The sequence below is a fragment of the Zalophus californianus genome, chromosome 8 (assembly GCF_009762305.2).
Source record: "Zalophus californianus isolate mZalCal1 chromosome 8, mZalCal1.pri.v2, whole genome shotgun sequence".
Taxonomy (NCBI): Eukaryota; Metazoa; Chordata; class Mammalia; order Carnivora; family Otariidae; genus Zalophus; species Zalophus californianus.
The window spans coordinates 51487218-51510386 of NC_045602.1; positions in this window are offsets into that span (position 1 = coordinate 51487218).

A 23169-nucleotide genomic window follows, 5' to 3' on the forward strand; every position below is an offset into this window, starting at 1 on the left:
ACTTGGAGAGAACGCCAGCACCAGAGTGTTTGGGGTCAAATGGTCAAGAGATGGAGCAGACGTCCTTCTCTTCCTTCTTACATAAGATCCAGGCCAGGTTTGTCACCCCAAGGACTGGAAGCTTTAGTAGCACATGGAATACACACCTGGATATGGATAAGGGGAGCTCATGCTACATCGTGGGAGAACTTGACTATTTTTAGAGATGAGCTAACCTCACAGTGTGCCCCACAATGTTCTGGCCCAAAGCAGCTCTCTGAAATAGAGCCCAGGAAAGTCAAATGTGGAGTCTTTATTAAGTTATGATAACAGCTTAATAAGACCCAGGGACCAGGCACATTCCCTAACCCAATTCATTTTCTTACTACCCTTGAGAAGTATAAAGATGATCCAAAGCTTCCATAATTCTTTTCCTCCTGTAGCCCACCTTCGGTATGTAAATGAGAGAAATGGGAATCTCATTGGGGAAAGTGATTTTCTTTGAACCAAGAGAGTTTTAGGACAATGCTGGTGATGGCACGTGAGTCACGAATGCTTGACGTGCAGTATGTACCTTCGTCTTCCAAGCCCTCACTCTTTGACAGCAGAAGGCTGGAGTTCTTGCGTTTCCTATTACTCATAAATGCCCCGAGCTGAGGGCTCCTGGCCATTCCTCAGAGCTGAAGAACAACGGTTGCTATGATGACAAGGTGTTATGGTTTATCTATTTGGTTCCCAGAAGCACACAAGAGGATATGAGGCAATTAAAGCCTGTACATGAGCTCGCTCTTGGCCCAGTTGGGAATCTCTTTTTTGTTTGCTCGTCTATAGGAGATTGACATGAAGGGAACTAGGGCTTTGGAGTCAGATAGCCACACCTTGGTTGGAACTCCTACCTAGTCAGGGTATTAGCTGTGTGACTATGGGCAAGTTTCTTAAGCAAACCAAGCCTCAGTCTCCTCGTGAGTGAAAATGGTGATAATAGCGGGATTATTGGGAGGATTAAGTGCAGAAACATAGGTGAAAGCATACAGTGGGTGCTCAGAAAATGTTAATCCCCATTCTCTTTCCCTGTTTGAATGGATGGCTGAAATTCTGCTCCTTGGGATCTGTAGCACTTAGGAATTAGACTTGGCTTTAGTGTCATACACAAAACAACAGTAACTTAAACGAGAAGTTTCTGTCTTCTTATCATCTAGTGTCTGAAGATAAGCAATCCAGATGGTGCAGGGACCCTACTACTGCTCCGGCATCCCTTATTGTCCTGGTGACTCTCCACCATATATCTGTGCTCCAAGCAGCAGTGTGGAGGAGGGGGAGAAAGGCTTATGCTCCATCCTTCGGGGAAATTACCGGTATTGCCCACATCAGTTCTCTGCACATCCTGCTGGCCGGGTCTTAGTCCCATGTCACCCAAGCTATAAGGAAGGCTGGGAAATGCAGGCTTTGTTTTGAACAGCCATGTGCCCAGATGACAATTGAGAGCTTTATTACTACTGAGGAGAGGGAAATGGATATTAGAGGAAAGCTTGAAGCCTCTGCCCAGTGTCTGGGCATTTTCCCCTTTCTCTTAGCTCAGGGCAAGCTACGCAGATCATAAATCAAATCAAATTAATCTTACACCATTAGAAAATACACAGGATAAATTACATTAGAAAAACACGTCAACAAGATATCAGAAAAAGAAGAATTAAGACAAAAAGTATCATAAAAGGTCAGTTTCTATGACTAAGAGTTTAAAGTTGTAGGGACTTTTTAACAGTAAGAAGTCTTTGTGCTGGACACTTTTCACATTGCCTACCAGATCTGCTCTTCCTTCATCACCTTGGGTGCTGTGAGCCCCAAGGTGGGGGAGGGGGGACCTGTAGGGACCACATGGACAGCTCCCTTGCTCTCTGCTTTCACTTGGGTTTGGCCAATGGAGAACACCAGTAGCAGGTTGAGGGAAGGTTGAAGGGTGGGGTTGGGGTGCTTTTTGTGTCTCTACAAGAGTGTCACAGGTCGGCTCTGTCCCTTCCCTGAGGTCATAGTTCTTACTGGAGAGAGCCCTTTCCACATGGCCCTCCCTGTTTTCAGGTTCCCGTATCTGCTCCCTCCCTTGCTCCTTCCAACCTAAGGAAGAGGATGGATTCCTGCTATTGTAGCCCTAGGGTACTGTACTACCATGGGGGTTTCACTGTACCAGAACCACACCTTTGCATTTAGTCTCTTTATTAGGCCCTCCTCAAATTACCGGCTTATAGTGGGCCATCTGTTTCCTTTCAGAACCCCATCGATGCTTAATGCTCCAACACTATAGCATCAAAATGCACAAAGCAAAACCTGTTAGAATGGTAGAAAGAGATTTATAAAAGCAAGATTTCTTGAGATATTTTTAACCAACCACTATCCATCTAAACAATTTAAGCAATAATGTAAAATTTGCATCCTAGCTAAAAAGAATTTGTACTATTTTCAACTGGCCATTGACAACTAAGAACATTGAACAATATCTCGAATACCTCCAGGAAATATGGCAGAAAGATAATGGTCTTAAAATGTAAAAAGCTTTGAAACAAAATTATGAAAGGTTAATAAACACATAAAATTTTTTAACATGGCTGGTAATCAAAATATGCAAATTAAGGCAACAAGATGTCTTTTTTTAGCCTATCAAATTAACAAAGATTGGGAAAAAAATAGTGCTCACCAGAGTGTGATATAACACTGTTATTCACAGCTGGTGGGAGTATGAACTGATAAAAGTTTTCTAGAAAGAAATTTGTCCTCTGTGTATCAAGAACCTTATAAAGATTTATGCTCTTTCAACCAGTAATTCTACTTCTAGGAATTTATTATAAAGAAATAATAAATAATGCAGATGTGTTTAAGAATGCATAGCACATGTTATTTATAAGCGCAAAATGGGAATAATCTAGATAATCAACAATAGTTGATAGTTACTTTATGATACATCTATGGAAAAATACATAGACATTAAAATAGGGTTTTCAAAAAAATTAAACAGGACAGTAATCCCCAAATAATATTAACTTATCATGGCAGGATATAAAACTGTAGAAACAGTTTGAGTCTTAATTAGGTTAAAAATATACATAGAAAGATATTCACAGAGTTCACACAAGTGGTGAATTACAGATGATTTTTGTCTCTCTTTACTTTTCTGTATGTTCCAGATGTTCTACATTGAGTACGCATTACTTTTATAACACTGTGTATTTTTGAAAGAACAGCAAAATTGTGAAAGGCTTAAGCTGGATAAAGAGTAAGCCATTTTCACAAAACTGTATAGTGTTTCAGGAGCCCAAGTGATCCTGATTAGGACCTTACCCATTCACCTACCCAGTGCACCAACCCGGGAAGGAGCATTCTTCTCACCCTGGAAAAGATTTTTGAACTATCTCAGTATAGTTCGGATTGAGCACATTAGTTGCCAGGGTGAATCCTCAGGGAAAAGTCCTTGGGGGAAGGGAAGACTGGAAAGAAGACAAGAGAACCCTCAGGAACCACCAGTGTCACTGATGGCCCATGGCTCAAAGCAGTAGGGGTGGCTGCAGCAGTGTGGCTTGGTGGGGGCTCTGGGGAGGGGGCCGTGCAAGGCGGTGGAGGTCACTGTAGCAGTGTCTTCTAGAGCAACCGAGCCCAGCAGTGAGCAGCAGTCTGAAGAGATTCATGGGAACATATTTAGTACCGCTGGTGGTGGGGCTGGGGTGTCTCTTAGAATACCTGAGAGGTGGGGCTGGTGCCTTTAACCTAAAGGTCTGGGACTTTCAGACTAAAGTTATTGTTCTTTTACTATTTTTCTTTAATCGGTCACTTTCTAAATTCTTTTTTTGTACTTGAATATCTTTTTTGTGTATGTGCCATTAACTTAAGTTTTAATTATCTTAGCTTTTTTTTTTTTTAAGGATTTTATTTATTCACCTGAGAGAGAGAGAGAGAGAGACAGAGAGCACAAGCAGGGGGAGTGGCAGGCAGAGGGAGAAGCAGACTCTCCGCTGAGCTGGGAGCCTGATGCGGGGCTCGATCCCAGGATCTGGAGATCCTGACCAGAGCCGAAGGCAGACGCTCAACCATCTGAGCCACCCAGGCGCCCCATCTTGGCTTTAAAATACATTTTAATGCATGGTCGTACAAGTTCATTCCATATAGCAAAGATGACTCAAAGTGTTATTCAGAGGCAGATTTGTACTCCTAAATGTTTTCATTGTTAGACAAGTAAAATCAAAAATAAAAATTTCAAAAGCTAGTAATTCAAGCAGTTAAAAAATTAATAGTGATTTCAAGTCTGACTAGGAAGTCACAGTAGGTAAGCCAGGGTCATATTAGCACAGGGTAGACATGTAGATCAATGGAACTCAATAAGGAATTCAGCAATAGACCCAAACATGTATGTCCAATCGATTTCCAGCAAAGGGGGCAAACTAATTTCATGAGGAAAAAAGATAGTGTTTTCAACAAATGATGCTCGATCAAAAGGAGATTCATGTGGAAAACAAGAACTAGCCCTTACCTCACATCACACTAAACATTACTTAAAGTGGACCAGGTACCTAAATGGAAAAGCTAAAACTGTTCACATTTTAGGAGAAATCGTAGGAGATCATCTTTACGACTTTGGAGCAGCCAAATATTTCTTTTTTTTTTTAAAGATTTTATTTATTTATTCATGAGAGACAGAGGGGGAGAGAGAGAGAGAGAGAGAGGCAAGCAGAGGGAGAAGCAGGCTCCCAAGGAGCAGGGAGCCGAATGTGGGACTCGATCCCAGGACCCTGGGATCATGACCTGAGCCGAAGACAGATGCTTAACCATCTGAGCCACCCAGGCGCCCCCGAATATTTCTTAGTATGGACACAAAAAGCATGAACCATAGAGAAAAGTTTTGAAAAAATTAAACTTCATCAAAATGAAACACTTCTGCTATTTAAAAAATTCCATTAAGAAAATAAGAAGAGAAGCCACAGTCTGGGAAAAATATTTGCAATACACTATCTGACAAAGTACTTTTATGTCAAGAATATATAAGGAACTCTTAGAATCTGTTGATTAGAAGAAAACCAACCAAATAAAAACCTGCAAAATATCTTTTTCCTTTATCTCTTATCTGGTTCCCAAATATTTGAACAGGGACCCTTATGATATATTCCCAATACTAGACACGTGTATTATTCTTACCACCAATAGCTGGAAAAGAATACTACTAGCAAAAGAAGAAAAAAATAGGCCACTTATTTGCCATCAGTGAGAAGGAAAGTGGTACAATCTTTCTGAAGGGTAATTTTGGTTTTTATAGTATACACACTCTTTTCGAAGAAATTATATTTTCCAGGAACTTGTTCTAAGTTCTAAGTTAAAGGTCATGTACATAAAGGTTTAGCTATAGAAAATCATAAGGAATTGGATATTGCTGGGGCACCTGCTGGCTCAGTCAGAAGAGCGTGTGATCTTGATCTCAGGGTCAGGAGTTCGAGCCCCACATTGGGTGTAGAGGTGATTTAAATAAATAAAGCTCAAAATAAAAAGAAATTGGATATTGCCTAAATGGCCCCAGTAGGGCATTAAGTAAATGATATATGCAAACATCAGAATTATATGAGTCCAATAAAAATATTATAGAAATATATGTGTTGACCTGAAAAGATGTTTGCATCATATTGTTAAGTGGAAAGACAAGTTTTAAAAGAGTATGTGCAGTAAGATTCAATTTTTGTCAAAAAGAAAAGCATTTATATAAAGTAACGTACGAAATTCAATAGTGTTACTTCTGGGAATTGTGATTACAGCGTGTTTTTCTTTTTGTGCCTCTACGTTTTCTTCATGCTTCTAATCTACTGGTCTAGTAACCCTATCAGAGAACGGTCCATGTTTTTATGGGTCATAGTAATTAACTCTTGTTTTCTAGAGGACATAATGTAGGGGATTTGTCTTCTGGCTCCTCTCGTTGGCTCATCTAGACTTTCTGACTGCCTATCTAGCGAGCCATGTTTCCCTCGGTGTGTCCTCCTGTCCTTGAGGAAAGAGCCCTGTTCAGCTCTTCTCTAAGCACAGTTTCTGGATTTAGTGGGACCCCGAGTCTAAGTGGTGCTTGACACCCTAATTACCTGTTTTCTCTACTTCTCTATCCTGCTCTGCTCACCTAATCCTTCCCCATTTTCCCTCCCTTGTAACTCATCCCTTGCAGACAGATACCTCCTTTGGTTCCCAGACCCTCAATCTACAGATTACCAGGTTTGTGCCCTGAGCCTTCCCTCTTCCATCTCTCTCATGTGGCTGATCCCTTGATGCTCAGGTTTTCTGGTCTACGGTCAAAGCTTTTGTCAAGTACACTAGAGGAGCTGCTGATCCCTTCTTCCCGGGATTCCTCCCCCCACCTCCTCTCTTCCAATTAGAAACAATTTCCCAGTCATAGTCTTGTGATGTCTTGTGGATCACAGCATTTTGGCCAGATATTGGCATGATGTAAACTGGTCAATCAAAGCCCCTCTCTGGGCAGGCCCTTTTCTCTCTTCTGCCAAAGGCTAGAAGGAGAAGAGTCTGGAGTGTGCCGGTGGCCATGTCCCCAGCTGTGAGTGAAAGCCAGTCTGAGAGCATCAAGCTCCTACAGAGAAGAGAGATGCATGAGAGGAACAGCCCAGATGGCATTTGGTCCCTTGATGCCGCTATCCTTGAAGGCCATTCCTAGCCTCACTGTGAGTTGGTACAGTGAATTTCTGTCCCTTCCAACCATGTACATGTTCTAACGTAACCATTCTGGAGCCCTCAGAATCACCATGACTTAACATTGCAATGGCCCTTTGTAGTTCTCTCTCAGAAGGCTGTCTTCTCCATCTTTACTTTCCCAAAAGCTCTGGACTGGGAATGGAGAGACTTGCTTTCTACTTCTGGTTCTGCTAGCAAAAGCTGTGTAAGCTTGAGTAGAGCCTTTAATTTATCTCAGTTTCCTCATGTATAAAAGGAACGCATCAGATGACCTTCCAGCTCCAACGTCTTAGGATTTTATGATTCCTAACTCTGCACCCCCGGGCTGACCCCACCAGAGCTCTGGTCCTACTTCTACCTGGTCAGCCCTTCTAGCCGCGTGTCCGCCGTCACCTCCAGCTCGGTGGCTCTGACACCGGGCATCACTTCCTCCTACCACCTGTCCTTGTTGTTTCTGCCCATGGGACCACTGCCCTTCCTGACACACAGACTCAGATGTTTGGAATGACTTTTCACTGCTCACGTGCTTTTATCACATACACTTAAGTGGTTACCAACGACCATTGACTCTTCCTTGAAATATTCTTGGAGTCGTCCTCGGTTGGACTCTTATTGCCACGTATCAAGATATATCTAGGCCGACCTCGGTCTCTGTCTGTGTCCCTCACACGTATCTACCTTGTTCCTGTATCTGTACATCTGTAACTATTACCTATACCATATCCATACTCCGGGTCTCTGTCACAAGCTCCAGGCCCATATCTTCATATATATATTGAAAATCTCTCCCTGGGTATCTCTCAGGCATCTCAAACTCATTACCCCCTCCTCAAAGGCCTACTTTGCCATCTGTGTTACATGTCCAGAGTACAGTTGTCACCAGGCCCTCTGTTTCCCAAGCTATAACCTTGGACATGACCTTTACTCCTCCTCTGATCCCATTGCCTTTTCCCCGGAATGGCTCTCAAACCTTCCCCTCCTCCCTCAGACCCATCTCCTCGGACTGCCATAGTTCAGGCTTTTCTTAACTCTTACTGAACAGCTAGTGCAACCTACCCATTCTTGACATTGATGTTAGAGAGTTCTTTTGAGGGCACTAAACCCAGCAAGCCCATCTACTGCTTGGCAGTTTTCAAGGCTCACCCTCTTCCTACCACATCGAATCCAAACATTTTAACATGGCCTGAAATGAAAAAAAATGATCAAAAAGTGTCCTCGGGGTACATTACTCCAAATGGTTGCATATAAAGCTCGCAAGGGAAGTCTCTCATGAACACAGCTGCAAGACATGAGCAAAGATGGAGTGGCACATCTAAAGAAAACCAAATTTCAGAACGCAAATGGCAACTTATGTATTGGTCTCAAGTTGGACCAGGCTCCTATCTAATTTTCTCCTCTCCTTTCCCTCCTGTAATGAGGATGCTTAGAGTCAAAGATTGGCCCACAGTGCTAGAGGTGTGATCTGCTTTCTCTCCTGGATTTAGTAGTTCCTTACTTATACTGGGCTGGTGAGGTCCTCATGGCCGGGTGGGCCTCCCAGATCACTGCTGCTCTGGGTTCTAAGGCCAACATACTCCTCATCGTGCACCTGGGTTCTAAGTAGTTCCTTACTTATACTGGGCTGGCGAGGTCCTCATGGCTGGGTGGGCCTCCCAGATCACTGCTGCTCTGGGTTCTAAGGCCAACATACTCCTCATTGTGTACCCTTCCACTCCCCTGTGCAGGAGTGCTCAGGATGCCCTTCCTCACATGGCGGCAGCTCTAGGATCTGAGGCTGGGCTTACCCGGAGAGGAGAAGGTCCCCCAACAAAGCCAAGGGAGACCTGCCTCAGCTCTGCAGTGGGGTTGGAGCAAAGCCTCCACCAGGAACAAGGGCTCCTTGGCCTTATTTTGTCGTCTGTGCTTATGTTCCCTTTGCGGAATCTAGGGGAAAGCTGGGCCATTTATGCATCTAAAAATATCCATCAGTATGCTGTCCTGATACAACTCAAAATCCTCATAATTACTTTTTGTCTCACAAAGCAAGAAGAGTAAGAAAGGGATAGGAACATGTTTTCTGGCAGATGGTATCTGGGAACAGATGATAGGGGTAACACAGGTCAGTCAACTCCTACTGAAAGGAAAAATTTGGCTTTCTCTGCCCAAGACAGAAATCTTCATTCTTAGAAGTATAGAACAAATGTGGTTACGAAGGAATGTGAATATAAAAATAGAAGGAGGTGGTAAGAGACCAATTTATTGCTTTTGAAAAATATTTAACGGTAATTTTTGGTTTTTTGGGTTTTTTTTACTTTACAGAACAGTTTGAAACTGAAATGTAGAAAAGTCATCCACAGTCTCACCAGCCGGAGGTAAGCCTTTATCAGCAACGGTATCTCACTCCTTCAACCCACCCCCTTTAATTTAAGTGTGCATACATTTTCCTTCTATTTATTTGACAAATTATAATCTTAACATACCCCAAATTTTGTGTTCTGCTTTTTACAAGAACATTACAGAATAAATCATATTTATGTTTTGTAAACCTCTGTTAATTTAACAAACACCTTATCCCACACCTACAGTGCCCAGGTCCGGGCTGGTCAGAGTGGGGCCTCTTTCCTCTTGGTATTCACGGTAGAGTGAGGCACAAGGACAAAAAAGCCTGCAGGTACCTGAGCATGAGACAAGGGCAGAGAGAGAGAGAAATACAGGATCTGGAGGATCCCGTGGGAAGGCCCCAGATGTCTGTGGGGTGGGTATCACGGAAGCTTCCTGGAGGAGGAGGTGTGTAAGCTGAGTCCTGTGGGGTGAGTAAGAGTTGGCAGGAAAAGAATGTGAGGGAAGAAAAAAGAGTGCTCTGAAGTCTGGAAGAGAGTGAGGGCACAAGAACGTGCAGGAAGTTTTATCTGGCCAGGATCTGGGGAGCGGGACTGAGCCTGGAGCAGGGCAGGCTCTCAAAGTGAAGAAGCACGAGAGGGGGGCCAGCGTGGTAGGCAAGGTCAGCCTGCCAAAGTGTCTGGAAGGTAATGGGGAACAGGAGGCGTTTGAAGAGAGGGAGTGGCAGGTTAGGAGGGTATGTCGGGAAGGCTGCTTAGGCTGTGTTGTGAAGGACACGTTGGAAGGAGAGAAGAGCATCAGGGAGCCCGACTGGGAGACGTGGCCACAATCCAGGTGCTAGTTGATGGCTCTCGGAATGAGTCTTCCCTGCTTTCAGCCCCGCTCACCTCCGGCTGCAGAGGAAATAGCCTTCCACTGACTTTGCTCAGGGCCTACTCAGGTTGGGCACACCTGGCTCAGGGCGCTGGTTCATGGCTTTCTCCAGCTCTTCCAACTCCCCCTTTAGGACTTCTGCTTCCCCTAGTTTTCCCCACAACTTTGACATGTCTTATTCCTATAATATGTCCCCCATTTCTTCATCCTCACTGCATCTCTGCTTCCTGACCTAACCCTGACAGATGCTGCCCCGAGGCCTTCCCCCCCCCCCCCCCGCCCCATCACACTGGCCTGTTCCTCTGTTAGCATTTATCCCGCCTGGAGTGACCTCATCTCCTTGTCTGGTGTTTGTCTCCACTACACTGGTAAGCCCTGCAAGAGCAGGGGCTTCTTCTGTTCTGTTACTGAGAACAGTGCCTGACACGTGGCAGGTGCTTCATCTGTTGAGCGAGTGAAAGAATGGATGATTGAATGAATGAATGAATGAATATATTGGTTCAAAGCTCAGGAGAGAGCTTTGGGCTGAAGATAAAGATTCTAGAGCCACTGCAGCCATAAAGTAGATGAGATCACCTGGACCGTGTGGAGAGAAGATAAAACAAGGCACATCAGAAACAGAGTTCCGAAGAGGGCCCACGGTGTAGACTAAGAAGGTGCGGCTGGAGGGCAGGAGCCAACACAGGCATGTCGTGCTGAGAAAGGCAAGGTAAAGGAGCACGTCAAGATGGAGAGACAGAGGCTGCTTAGCAAGGAGGAGGCCTTCGGGGTACTCGCAGAGAGCAGTTTCAGGAAAGTGGTGAGGACCAAAGCCACACTAATGTGGGCTGAGGAGAAGGCAGGGGCGAGGCAGGAAAGACAGCAAGTGTGGGCACCTCCAGCATAGTCGGCTGTGAACGGCAGAAGGAGCTAGGGGGCAGCGGCTGGAGCTGTGCAGTTTTAACATGGCGGACTCTTGAGCGTCATAAATGCTGGTGTGAGGGGCGAGTAGGGAGGGAGAGACTAAATCATAGGAGGGCAGGGGTGCCCACTGCAGGAGACGGAGATTCCTGCGTAACTCTCATTGCAGATGCAGCTCAGGGGGTGGAGGCTTGGAGCCGATGGCTTCCCCATGTTAACTGAGGGGAGGGGACCGAGATCAGAACGGTCTGGGTGCAGGGAGCCCTTTACGTCTGAGAACGGGAGATTCAGGGACTCCCATCACTGAGAGGTGAGGAGGGAGGCCACCTGCTTAGAGGGCTGGGAGTGGAGGGATAATGGTTTCGTCTTGGACAACGTCCGTCCCTTTAGTACACCAATTCCTACAAAGGAGAGGGCCGCCTGAGGCCAGAACACCACTGGTCCCTCAACTAGGCCCTGAAAGCGTTAATTCCCATCTGGAGTCTTTGGCCAGGAGGAGTTTCCCTCTCTTTAGGAAAAGACCATTTCTTAAGCTCTTCTGAACCTCCTCCTCACCCTTCCTCTGGGAGCAGCTGAGGGGCCTGGAGGCTGCCCTTCTCTGCTCAGCTCAATCCCTGAAGAGGGCAGTATTTTCACAGGTGGGCCCTGCTCTAAGGAGCCCCATTATAAGAAGACTCTGGCTTTTTAAACTGGGGCCAATAAAGGAATTTGCCAAGAGGGTCTTTGAAGTAATGACCTCCCCAGTTAGTGCCTTGAAACATATTTTTACATCTTGGAGGAGAGATTATGATCTGGGGGCGCCCAAGAGCTGTGGGCGGCAGGAGACCTAGAGGGTGGCAGGGTCCTGGCTTCTATCCAGAGGCCCGCCAGGGGAGCAGAGTCTGCTGCTCTGGGAGGGGCCTGGGGTCTGGGGAAATCAGATTCACAGAATTCTATGTGCCTAAGCCCAGTTCCTGGGCAAAGCAAGGCCCTTCTGGATTAGAACTGTTTATTCTCCACAAGCGCAGGCCCAGCCAGGCTCAGTGTGAGGGCCAAGCCAGCTGAAGCCATGTGGAGCAGCCCCTTCCCCTGTCCAGTGAGGATGAGCAGGGTGAAGGCAGGAGTGTAGAGGTGATGATGGGGACATGGGCCTGGAGGATGGTGCCCCTGCAGTGCTAAGGACCTTCTGCAGGATTCTCATCCAGTCATTCATTCACTCATTCAGTCCACACGCCTTTATTGAGCACCTACTATATGCCAGGTTTATTGCTGGGGATTCAGTGGCGGGTTCGATAGGCCTGGTCCCGGCCCTAAGGAGCTTACATTCTGGCAGGGGAGATAGACATTAAATAAGCCTGTGTTCCCACTCTAGTTACACAGAGTGAGGGAGGGAAAAGGATTGTGAATCCAGAGAACATGGGAGTGTGGTGGTTGGGGTTCTGGGGAAGCCACCTTTGAGCTGGGACCTGCCGCCTGGGGGACGTTAAGCAGCGTAGCGTACGATTTGAGGGAACAGCCTGTGCAAGGGCCCTCGGGGGCAGCCGGAAGGCTCCTAGGGGCACAGAACTAAGAGGGAGGGAGGGATGTGGAGGGTATGAGGCAAGGGGGCCAGATCCCATATAAGCTTGCTGGTCACTGCAAAGAGTTCAGATTGTATTGTCAATAGGAAGCCCTTAGCTGCCATGGCCCAGGTTTGGGTACAGGGCCCCTGCCAGCAACAATAAGGGGGCACTTGTAGTCAGGAAGTGGAAACAGAAGTCCACGCCATCTCATCTCATTGCACTTGAACTCCCTCCACCCAAAAATGCTTTCCAGGGAACAGCTGGGGACAGGGAAAGTCTTCATGGGGCCGGAGGGGTGAGCAAAGGGCAGAGGCAGCAACGAGGGGAACTGTGTGGCCCAGTAGGGAGTTGTGCAAAAGGAACATTAAGAATCACGCTGAATGGGCGTTGGGAGCAGCAAGCAGAGGACTTTGAATGCAAGGCGGAGGAGGTTTGATTTCTTTGGAGATCCCTGGCACGACCCAGGTAAATATTGGAAATCTTGTTTGGTGCTGGAATGCAGGAAGGGTTGGAGGAAGCAGAGACACAGGAGGTAGGGCCCGCTGTCCTGAGGCGGCTGTGGTCTAGGAGAAGAGTCAGGTGTGACTATGGGGGAGGCAGAGATGTTGGGGCAGGAGTAGAGGCTGGGGCATTGGTTGGCAGAGGTCCCAGGAGAGCTTGTTGAGAGACAAGCTGTGTGTGTGCGTGCGCACATGTGCGTGTGCATGCCTGTGTGTATGCGTGGGTGGTGGTAGTGGTGGTAGTGGTGTGAATTCCAGAGAATTTCAAGACCATGGCCACGCACTTGGATTACCATGGTGCTTGGTGCCGGGGGAGGGGTGTGTGTGTGTGTGTGGTGCGGGTCACTTTGGCCAGGCTGAGGTTGAGGTGCTGAGTGGACTCTCAGGTGGGAAGCCCAGTGCAGTGTTAGAAAGTTGAGCCTGGAATTCAGAGGGGAGGAGGAGCTCTGGAATTAGCTAGCTTCTGGTGTGAATTAATCACCAATTAACCGATTATTCCATAAACAAAATGCCGCCTCTGTGAATTCCCATACTTTCCAGTCAAACTCTGCAACCCCCATTATGGAATTCCAGCCTGTCATTCCTGAGGTCAACCCCACCCTTGACTATCAGTAATGATAACATTAGTTCATCCATTCTCCACACACTCTTCTCCCTACTCTTGGCCAACTCTGGATGGAAACACACAAAGAGACTCACCTCACAATTCCCATCTGGCTTGTTTCCTGAGCTCCCCAAAGGCTCCCTGGCAAGCCCAAGGAAAATTGCATGGCCCACAACTTTTGTGTTCTCAACATTTTCGCTCATGTGTTTTGCCCCTCCTAGTACTCCCACTAGAATGCCTGCCCTTCTTTTTGCTTATCTCTGCTTTCCCAGGTGGGCAGCCAAAAGTTCTTGTAGATTGAAGACTACAGGCCTATGCAAAGCCTGCCCACTCTCTAAGGCCCATCCCTGGTCTCACCGCTTCCAGAAGCTCTCCCATGACTACGCTTCAGCCAGTTCCCCCTGCAAGGCCAGCGAAGCATCAACTCCGAATCATAGATGGTTTGGATTGCATATGGCATTTGCCCAGCAAGCTAGAACTTGGTCCTCTTCTGCCTGATTTTGCGGCTCCCTGTCCATTTCACGCAGGTTGGCCGTGCCAGTCAGGGGAAGCCGAGCTCTATGGGAGCAATTGCTCCACTCTGAAACCTCAGTGGCTTCACATGGTGCGAGGTGATTTCTTGCCCATGCTACATGTCCACTGCGGGTTGGCGGGAGGCCCTGCTCCTTTCTCGCTTCAGGACCTAGGCCAGTGGTGACCGGATATCTTGTAACTTCAACATCTGGAACCACTGGTGCTGCCCAATGGCGCAGTGATGGAATGTCTTCTGTGTGCTGTGCAATGCAGCCTCTGCCAGCCACATGTGGCTATCAAGGACTCGAAATATGCTAGTGTGACTGAGAAGCAGCATTTTGAATTTCACTGAATTTTAACGACTTCCAATTGCCATACGCACCCACGGCTACCACACTCGGCAGCGCAGATCCGTAACGTGAGGTCTCCACACCCATCTCCCAGCTCCTGGCAGAAGAGCGCGTGTGGAGAAACTAGCCTGCTTTTCTGTGCTCAGTCAAGAAGTCATCACTGGTCAGAGCTGGTCAGCAGGCCTCACCTAACCGTAAGGCAGCTGGAAAGTGTGGGGGACCCATGAGGATTTAGAGAGTGAGAAAGAGCTTTTAAGATGAGCTGAAGGGCTCTTCTTAAAGCTTCCTGGGGCTGAGATGAATGGGACTTGTGGGCACAAATTCAGAAGGTCTGCTTGGAGAGGAAGGGCAGGGATGGACTGAGACCGAGCAGGGAGATCGTAGCTTCGAGATGCCGAGACAGGCCCAGAGAGGGCAAAGAGTGTAATTACCACCGCGCAGACAGGCTGGGCCTAGAGTCCTGAGGTCCTGGCTCAGAGAAGAGAGAATGGGGAAGGCAGGATGCCCTAGCTCCCCTCGGGGAGCAACAGTCCTGGCTGGGACACATTTAGCCTTTCATTCTGGGTCCCTGGGAAGGGAAGAGCTTAGGAGCTGCCAGAGGCCTGTTCTCAGAGCCTTGGAAGGGAAGGGCCCCACAAGGGCTTTCAGTTTTCAAATGGCTTTGGCTCACCCGCCTGAGGTGAGTCACGGAGCTGCCTGCGAGGGATGAACTGCAGGGCAAGAACCCAGCATGAGGTCATCTGGGCCACACTTCCCGCCTGACCCCAGCCATGGGGCCAAGTTCAGGGAGTTTCCCAAGGCGAGTGAGAAAGGGGGTCATGCTCCGACTGCTGCAGAGCCACAGCCATTGCCAAAGGGGAGGAGGTGGGCGGGGTGAGATGCCGTTAGGGTCAGGGCCCAAGAGCTGTGGAATGGGTCTCAGGAGTGACGCAGGAAATCGAGGCCCAAAGAGAGGCCCCAAGCCCACTCAGGGAGTTAGCTGCTGAACCTGAACCTTGAGCAGTGCCTGGGCTTTTGCACAAGGCCCTCTGCCCTCCCTCCTGAAGGGGTCCCGGAGGCAGCACTGTCCCCATTCAGCCTCTCGGTTTCCAGGTTGGTGCACGCTCCAGCTGTTTTTATTTTTCCTAGAGACCCACATAACTCAGGCTCTGTCCACTTCTGATTTAAATCCTTGCTGCTCTTGGAACCTGGTTCTTTTCCTCTCACCCCCCAGGACAGACGACAAAGCTCCAGATGGCAAAGCGAGACCAGTGTGAACAAAGGAAAGGTTTTATTTGAGTCTGGAGCCTGGGAAGGGAGCCTCTGCTTCCTCCAACCAGGTCAACACAAATCTGTATTTGAAAAAAAAAAAAAAAAAAAAAACTAGAGTGGGAGAAATTCTTCACTTTACCAGCTATTCTTCATTTTAGAGAAAATTTTACCATAGGATTCCACTAAGACAAGGCGTTCCCTGGTATATTTCATATGGAATTTGATTCACAAAACTTCTAATTTCAACAAAATGTTATTAACAGTTACCATCTGTAAGGCACCGAAGGTTTTTAAAATATGGCACACAATCAAAGTTAGGCTTCCCTGTAGGTTCCTCCAGCGTCAGGGAACCCAAAATCGGTTTGGACTATGCCAGCCTCCAATCTGCCTGGGTCGGGAGAATTTAACCCCATTTTATAAAGGAAAACTTGATGCAGCAGTAAGGAATGAGAGCCAAGACTTGGAAACTGTCTGCCCTCTCTACTGTGCCGGGGAGGATGTGTTTGGAATCCAGTCTGTTGCACAGTGTCTTCAATCTTGAAGCCTCCCAGCTACCCCCGGGGGTTGGGGCTGCCGAGCTAAGTGATGAGCTCCCACTCTGTCAGAGGCCTGTGTGCATTCCAGAAGCACACTCTCTTCCCCTCTTTCTGATGCTGTTCAGAGATGGACTCCTTACCACAGGGCAAGCTGACCTGCCCTCTGCTGGTATCTGTGGTAGATGGTAGTTTCCAGGGATTTCCAAATATCTGCAATCCATGTGTTCTACTCTCCGATCGGTGGGTAGAGCCTGCTTCCCCTTCCTTTGTTTCTTGGTGGGCATTGATTGCTTGAACAATGGGGCACAGTGGAAGTGATGTGGTATGCCTTCTGAGCCTGGGTCATAGAAGGTGAGGCAGTTTCTGCCTTTCCCCCATAATAGTTGTGCTTATCTAAGAATTCCAGCTACCTTGAGGCCGCTGTGTTGTAAGGAAGCCAAGCCACATGGATAGGCCACATGTAGCTCTGTGGGCATCCGTCTGGGCCCAAGTGCCAGATGTGTGAATGAGGAGCCTTCAGATGACTCCAGTCCCCAGCTGTCAAGCCACTCTGAGCCCTGAGGTCCTCCCAGCTGAAGTTCAGACAGCACAGAGCAGAGACAAGCCATCCCTACCATGCCCTTTCCAATTCCTGGCCCACAACTTCTATGAGCCTAGCAAATGGCTGTTTCATGTGGTGACGCTGTAGTAACCAGAACAGATGCCCTGAGGTCTCAGGCACCTAAGCATTCTCCTCCATAGAACTCATTGCAATGGTAATTAATGAACTAACTATTCAGGAAATTCCTTCATTAATGGTCGTCTTTCCCATTCAACCAAGTGTCAGGAAGGCAAGGAATAGAGTCCGGCTGTCACTATATTCTTAGGGAGTCAAGCAAGGAGATGTTTGGTGAATATTTAATGAATGACTGATCCTAACACTGTCCTCAGATTGACCCTTAAACTTGACCTCAGAATGATTCTGGCCCTGGATTCAGATTGACTCTAACTCTGGCCACAGACCAACCCCTAATTCTGGCATCAAAGGCCTAAGCCTGGCCACAGCCTGAGCGCAGAGTCTCCTGCTAGTGCCTGAGCACTCAGCCCTGCTTCAAACTGACTCCTAAACGTGGCCTCACAATGACCCCGGACCCTGACCTCCTGCTGAGTCCTGGCCTCACCAAGGCACTGCGTGACCTGGCCCCTGCCTACCTCCCCTGGATTATCTTTTGCTCCCCACAACCCACCCCCATGTTCCCACCACACTGCTTGTCTTTCAGTTGCTTGAAGGAGTCAAGATCTTTCCGGAGTCAGCGCCTCCCGCTCCCAGCTCCCGGTCAGGCACGCACTTGCCCCAGGCCAGGAACACTCTTTCTTTACCAACTCCTACTCTTTCTTTCAATCTTGCTTAAATGTCACTTCTTTAAGCATCAGCTCTTTCCACTAAGCCCCCCTTTATAATTGCTGTCTGCATTTTCACACTTTATAACTATATAAAAATACATATACGTGTGTGTGTGTGTGTGTGTTTGTGTGTGTGTGTGTGTGTATGCTTGCTGTTGTCTGTTTGATGTCTTTCTCTTCCTAGAGACTGGAAGCTCCTTCTCTGAGCACAAGGACCACGTTTGTTGTATTTGCCACTCTAGACACAGTGCACACAGCGCAGGACCTGGCACCTGTAAGGGGGCTGATAATGATTGCAGAATGACGCAATGAACCAATGACCGGGCCTGGTAGCTTCCAGGGAGCCTTCGTGGGGCCCCTCCCCTGCCCGGCCTGAGCTCCCAGTCTCCCCCTGTTCTCCCATGGGGCCCTGTGAGCGGTGGGGTGGGCACCCTCGGCCCCCAACCAGGTGATCTGCGTGCCTGCAGGCTCCCACCATCCGCCCTCCGTGAGCCTGCGGCATCCTCCGGCCCCAAGCCTGGCCTCTCCCCTCTGCAGCACCGGCACACACAGGCCCGGGCAGCTCCGTCAACGGGGTTGAACTGTTGAACCGCACCAGCTCCTTTCTCCAGCCTCCTCTCTCGCCTCAGCTCTTGGCTGATTCATGTGAGGGGCCATCAGGAGCAGGGCTCCAAACGGAGGAAGAGAAACAAACGAAGAAGGTGAGAAATCGGCAGAAGGAGACAGGCAGAGACATCCATCTCCTCGTGCCCTCTGTCCTCATCACCATCCCCCTGAGGGTTGCAGGCAGTCAAAAGTTCAGGCTCCACGTTTTCTGGAAGAGGGAGGGAAATATGTGTGTGGGGGATAAAAAAGTCCCCAAACTCAAATCACGCACACAGAACAACAAGCCATAAAACGGAACACCATTGGGAGAAGATGGGGTCACATGGTGGGGATCTGGATTGCAGGGGGGGGCGGCACTTGAGAAAACGCAGCCTCCTCAATGGGAACCAGATGGGCTACGTGCTCTTAAATAGAATCCCAGACTTGCAGCCCTGGGCGGGAGCCGGCCCGGAGTGCTCTCCTCTTGGCCCCTTCCTGGGCACGGGGACATAGAGGCAGAGGGGGGGCGGTGGCAGGCCCTGGGGCTGCGACAGAGCGGCTTCTAGACCCCAGGCTCCTGGCTCCGGGTCCGTGTTCTGCTCAGTCTGCCACGCCGTCTCCCAGCCCTTTGCCAGAATCTCCAAATTAGAAGCATATCGAGAAGCAGTCCTGTAATCCCCCCTTTCTGTTCTTTCTTCTAATTCTTTCTCTTTGCAGTATGATTTGGTAGGTGCCAGGAAGGACTCCCTGTTTCCAAGTCTCTCTCCCCATCCCCATCCACGTTTTTGCCTCCTGCCCCCTGCCCCACAGAGAGAACACACGACCCACCTGTGACAAGCACGGTGCCCGGTGCCTGAGGTCTGCTTGCTTACATAATTGTCCCAACGCCCCGGCAGGGAGGCAGGCTCAGTCTCCCATAGGAGAGGATAGAGGACTGTTGGAGGTGAGGCTGGGGAGACGGGGATCAGATATTGGCATTTTCTCCTACTGACCACTCAGGATTTCATATCTTAACCAGGGACCCTGTAGCCACAAAAGCAGGACCTAAAGTGGACCTGCAGGGGATGGTGTGGGGGGGGGGGCACTTGAGCTACTGAAATCTAAGCAGGGCCCATTACCCACCCTGCAGAGACCATTATGTGAAAACATGCAGGGGGATAGGCATTCCCTTTTCTCACTGACCTCTCCTCCCAGAAAAAAGGCATCATTCACCGGTCCCTTTCCCGGCTCCCCCGAGAAACAGATTCTAGTGATCACTTCTTAGGGGCGCGACAGATGGCCCTGCAGACTATACAATGAACAGCTCCGGGAGCACCATTCAAGGTGACCGGGATGTGAATGACAGCCCTGGCCTCCCCCCAGAGCTTTCCCGAGGCCCACCCAGGCAGAAGGTGGGACCTCTGGCCTCCTCGGGCCTCAGAAATGTCTGTGTCTCCTACTCGGAGTTGGGGCAGTGGAATTAAGCATCCACTTTGAGTTCTGTCCTCTTCTGGGTTGCCATGGGGCTGAAGATCCCTCCTTGTTAATCCCTCCTGGGGTTAGAGTTGTCTAACCAGGGTAGCATCGTCTCCAACAACTGGTCACTTACTCTTCCAGCCAAGGGCGGCCAGCACCTTGCAGCATGAGCCTGAATTGTAAATGAACAGTGCTAAGTGAGAGGCCCAGGCCGGGTGTCCTGACAGGAAGAGCCAGTGTAGAGAGGTCAGAGGCAGAAGTGTCTGGAATGCACGGGGGCTGAGGTGGGCCACAGTGAGGGGCGAGGAATGAAGGCAGCAGGAGATTTGAGAGGAGTGAGGTTGGAGCAGGGATCAGCTCGGGAAGGGTCTGGAAGATCACGGCCAAGAGTCAGGATTTCACTCAAAGAGCGATAGGGATGCTTTTGAAAGGCTTTCAGCAGGGAAGCGCTGAGATGAATTGACATGTTTGCAATGTCGCTGGCTGGAGTGGATTTTCAGGAGCGGAAGTAGAACACAACAGCACAAGAGGAAACTGTTTCGGAGTCCAGGTGAGTGAAGAAGGACCTGGGCGGCGTCAGTTAGATGGAGAGAAGTGGATGGATTTGAGTACATGTTGGGAAGAGACTTGCCCTGAATTCCTGCAGGATCGGGTGTGGGGATGAGGGGCAGAGAGCATCCTAAGTCTGGGGCCTGGATAAGCAGGGTAGCTGGAGGGGCCACTCGCTGGGACGGGAACGTTGGCCTCCTTCCCTAACCTCCGTCCCTGACTGCCTCAACCCGTGACTCCAGCAAGTGAGTAACATGTGCTGTGGCCTCTCCCTGCTCTCTTCCTTGCAGAGCAGATGGTGAGGGAAGGAAGAGGGCCAAGCCTCCGCGGCTGTGACTGTTCTTTCCACTTTTAGCTCAGCCGTTGGGAGCCCCATGGCCTTGCCACTCCTTGCCTCCCACTCCCGGTTGTCTTAGCTCTGCTCCAAATCAAATCCAGCCCCGTATTGTTTACGGAGCACCTGCTGTGGCCCAGCCACATGAAGGCCACCATGGGAGAAACAGGAGGAGCCCATGTGGCCCTGCCTTTGCAACGTGAGGAGAGCTGGGGCAGCCGGAAGGGCCCAAGCAGCCAGGGAGCATGGTGGAAAGAGAGTCCTAGAAAGCTGTGGGCACTGACTTGAGGTCAAACCATGGGAGTTGGAGGCAGAGTCAGCTGCTCTGATGAACTCCTGAGGCAGGGAAGGGCCAGCTCTACCTCCCTGGCTCACGCAAGCACGCGGGCACACACATGCGTGCACAAGTGTGCACACTTCCTGGAGGCCCCGCCTGGCTGCTCCTGATCTCCACCCTCAGCCTTGAAGTCTCTCTGATGAGGTGGAAAGAAGACTGAGCGGTCACTTGTCCACGTCCCTGCCTCACCATCTCAGACTGCCCCCAGATAAGAGGCCTTCTAAGACAGCCATTGCTGACCCTCTGTTCTGATCTTCCCCACAGAGCAGGTCAACTCGTCTGTGTCTCTAGAAAATTCCATGGTTCTCAAGACATGGACCCCAGACCAGCAGCATCAGCATCACCTGGGAACTTGACAGAAATGCACATTCTTGGGGGCACCTGAGTGGCTCCATCGGTTAAGCATCTGACTTTTGATTCCAGCTCAGGTCATGATCTCGGGGTCGTGAGATGGAGCCTTGCATCTGGCTCCATGCTCAGTGTGGAGCATGCTTAGATTTCTCCCCCTCTCCCTCTGCACCCCCTCCCCCGGTGCTCTCTTTCTCTCTCTCTAAAAAAAAAAAAAAAAGAAAGAAAGAAAGAAAAGAAAGAAATGCACATTCTTAGGCCCCACCCCAGACTTACTGAATCAGAAGCTCTGAGGGTGGGCTCTCAGAATCCGTGTTTTCGTGAGCAACTTCCCCCCGGCCCCCGACCAGGGAACTCAGATGCACACTCAAGTTGTGTGTGTCCTTGACAAGCCTTGGCTGTCCTGGCACAAAACCCCAGAAAAGGGAGACGAGAGGAAGCCCCAGTGGCCCCTCCAGGGCCGAACCCTGCCTCCCCTGACAAGTCCTTTCCGTCCATATGGACTCTAGCTCTTCAAGCTTATTGCTGCTCCCGTCACCCCCAGGAGGCTGTGGGAGTGAAGGCCAGGTGGCCGCATCTGCCGCCGGGGCACCCGCCCTCCCCACTCCCAGCTTGGCTTGCCACATCCATGTGGTGTCCTCGGAGAAGCCAGTGCCATCCATGGAGAACATTCTGGGCAGCAGAATAAACGGGGTGGCTTGTGACAAGGGCGGGCAATGCCCCAGTTCAGTCCACCGGGCTCCCCTTTTTGCCCCAAAACCCTGTCCCTCGCGATGGAGAGAAGCAACACCAGCCATGGGCCTTGCCGTTGGCTCCCTGAGGTGAGAGATGAAAGGCTGGTGTGGTCTGCAGACAGAATCAGCCATCTGCGGGCCGCCCCTGGGGAGGGCACGGCTTTGCTGCCCCTAGGGACCTCCTATGACAATGTTCTATTTAATCAGGGGTCCCTGTTTTCTCTAAAACTCCAGGAAAGAACCATCCACTGAACAGATCCTCCTTCAAGGAGCTCTTGCTTCACGGGGCCCTTGGCAGCGCCTGTGGGAGGGACAGAGTGGGGTACAGGGCTACTCCCTGCCAGTGAGGCCCCTCCTGTCTTATGAGCATTTGGCCAAATATCAAATTTTCTCATGGCAGTTTTTTTCCTTGCCTTTTATCATTTTCTGGTTTTTGTCATAAAGCTATGTGTGCTTCAGCTGTACGTACTGGGTGGCAGTGGGATGTTTGGTGCTCGACTGGGCAGGACCAGAAGAAGGGGGGCACAGCACAACCCCCCGCCTCAGCTGAGCAGACACCGGAGGCTGTGTGTGGGAGCGCACAGACCTAGCTCCCCACTAGCAGAAACAGAGAACTGGGAGTTCTAGCCCAAGCTCCATCACCGATAGACTGTGGCTCCAAGGGAGTCAGGCAGCACCTGGGGGCCTCAGATTACTTGTCCGACTAATGGGAACAATACTAGCCCTGCCTCCCCCTCAGGAGCATTGTGGATAATCCAAGGGAGCTAGTATCTGAAAATCTTGATGGCTTCCCAAAGCAAGGCAACAGAGTCCCAACAGGGTCATCTTGTCTTCTTGAAGGTGGGGCCTGCATTTTCCCATGTTTTGTATTCCCCAAAGCACCTGGTACAGCCCATGACAGGTGGTCAATCAGTACTTGCTGGATGGATGTAACAGAGCACACGGTCCCCGTCTCCACGGAATTGCAGATCTGACTGGGGGCTGGTGGTGGCGATGAGGAACACACAATGGAAGAAATGTAAGAAGAGCAGACAGAGGCCCTTGTTAGCTCAGACACCTCTAATTTAGAATTTGTGATGCTTTCGCAAGGCTGGAGAGGAATTAGACCCTGCTGATGGGAACATGTGCTGAACAAACTCCTAGTGGGAACAAGATAATAATACTAGGAGCTCCTGGCCTGCAAGCGTGGGGTGTGCCCCAGATGGCAGAGAGTGCTGGACCCTTTGGTAATACCTGCTTGCATGGGAGCAGTTAGCACACCAATCACAAGTGAACTCTGACCTCAGCTCTGAAGCAGCCAGTACCTTTCCTTGACCACTCTTTGTTAATGGCCATTCAGGGTGACTTCATGTATTTAAGGAACACAAAATTTTATTTTG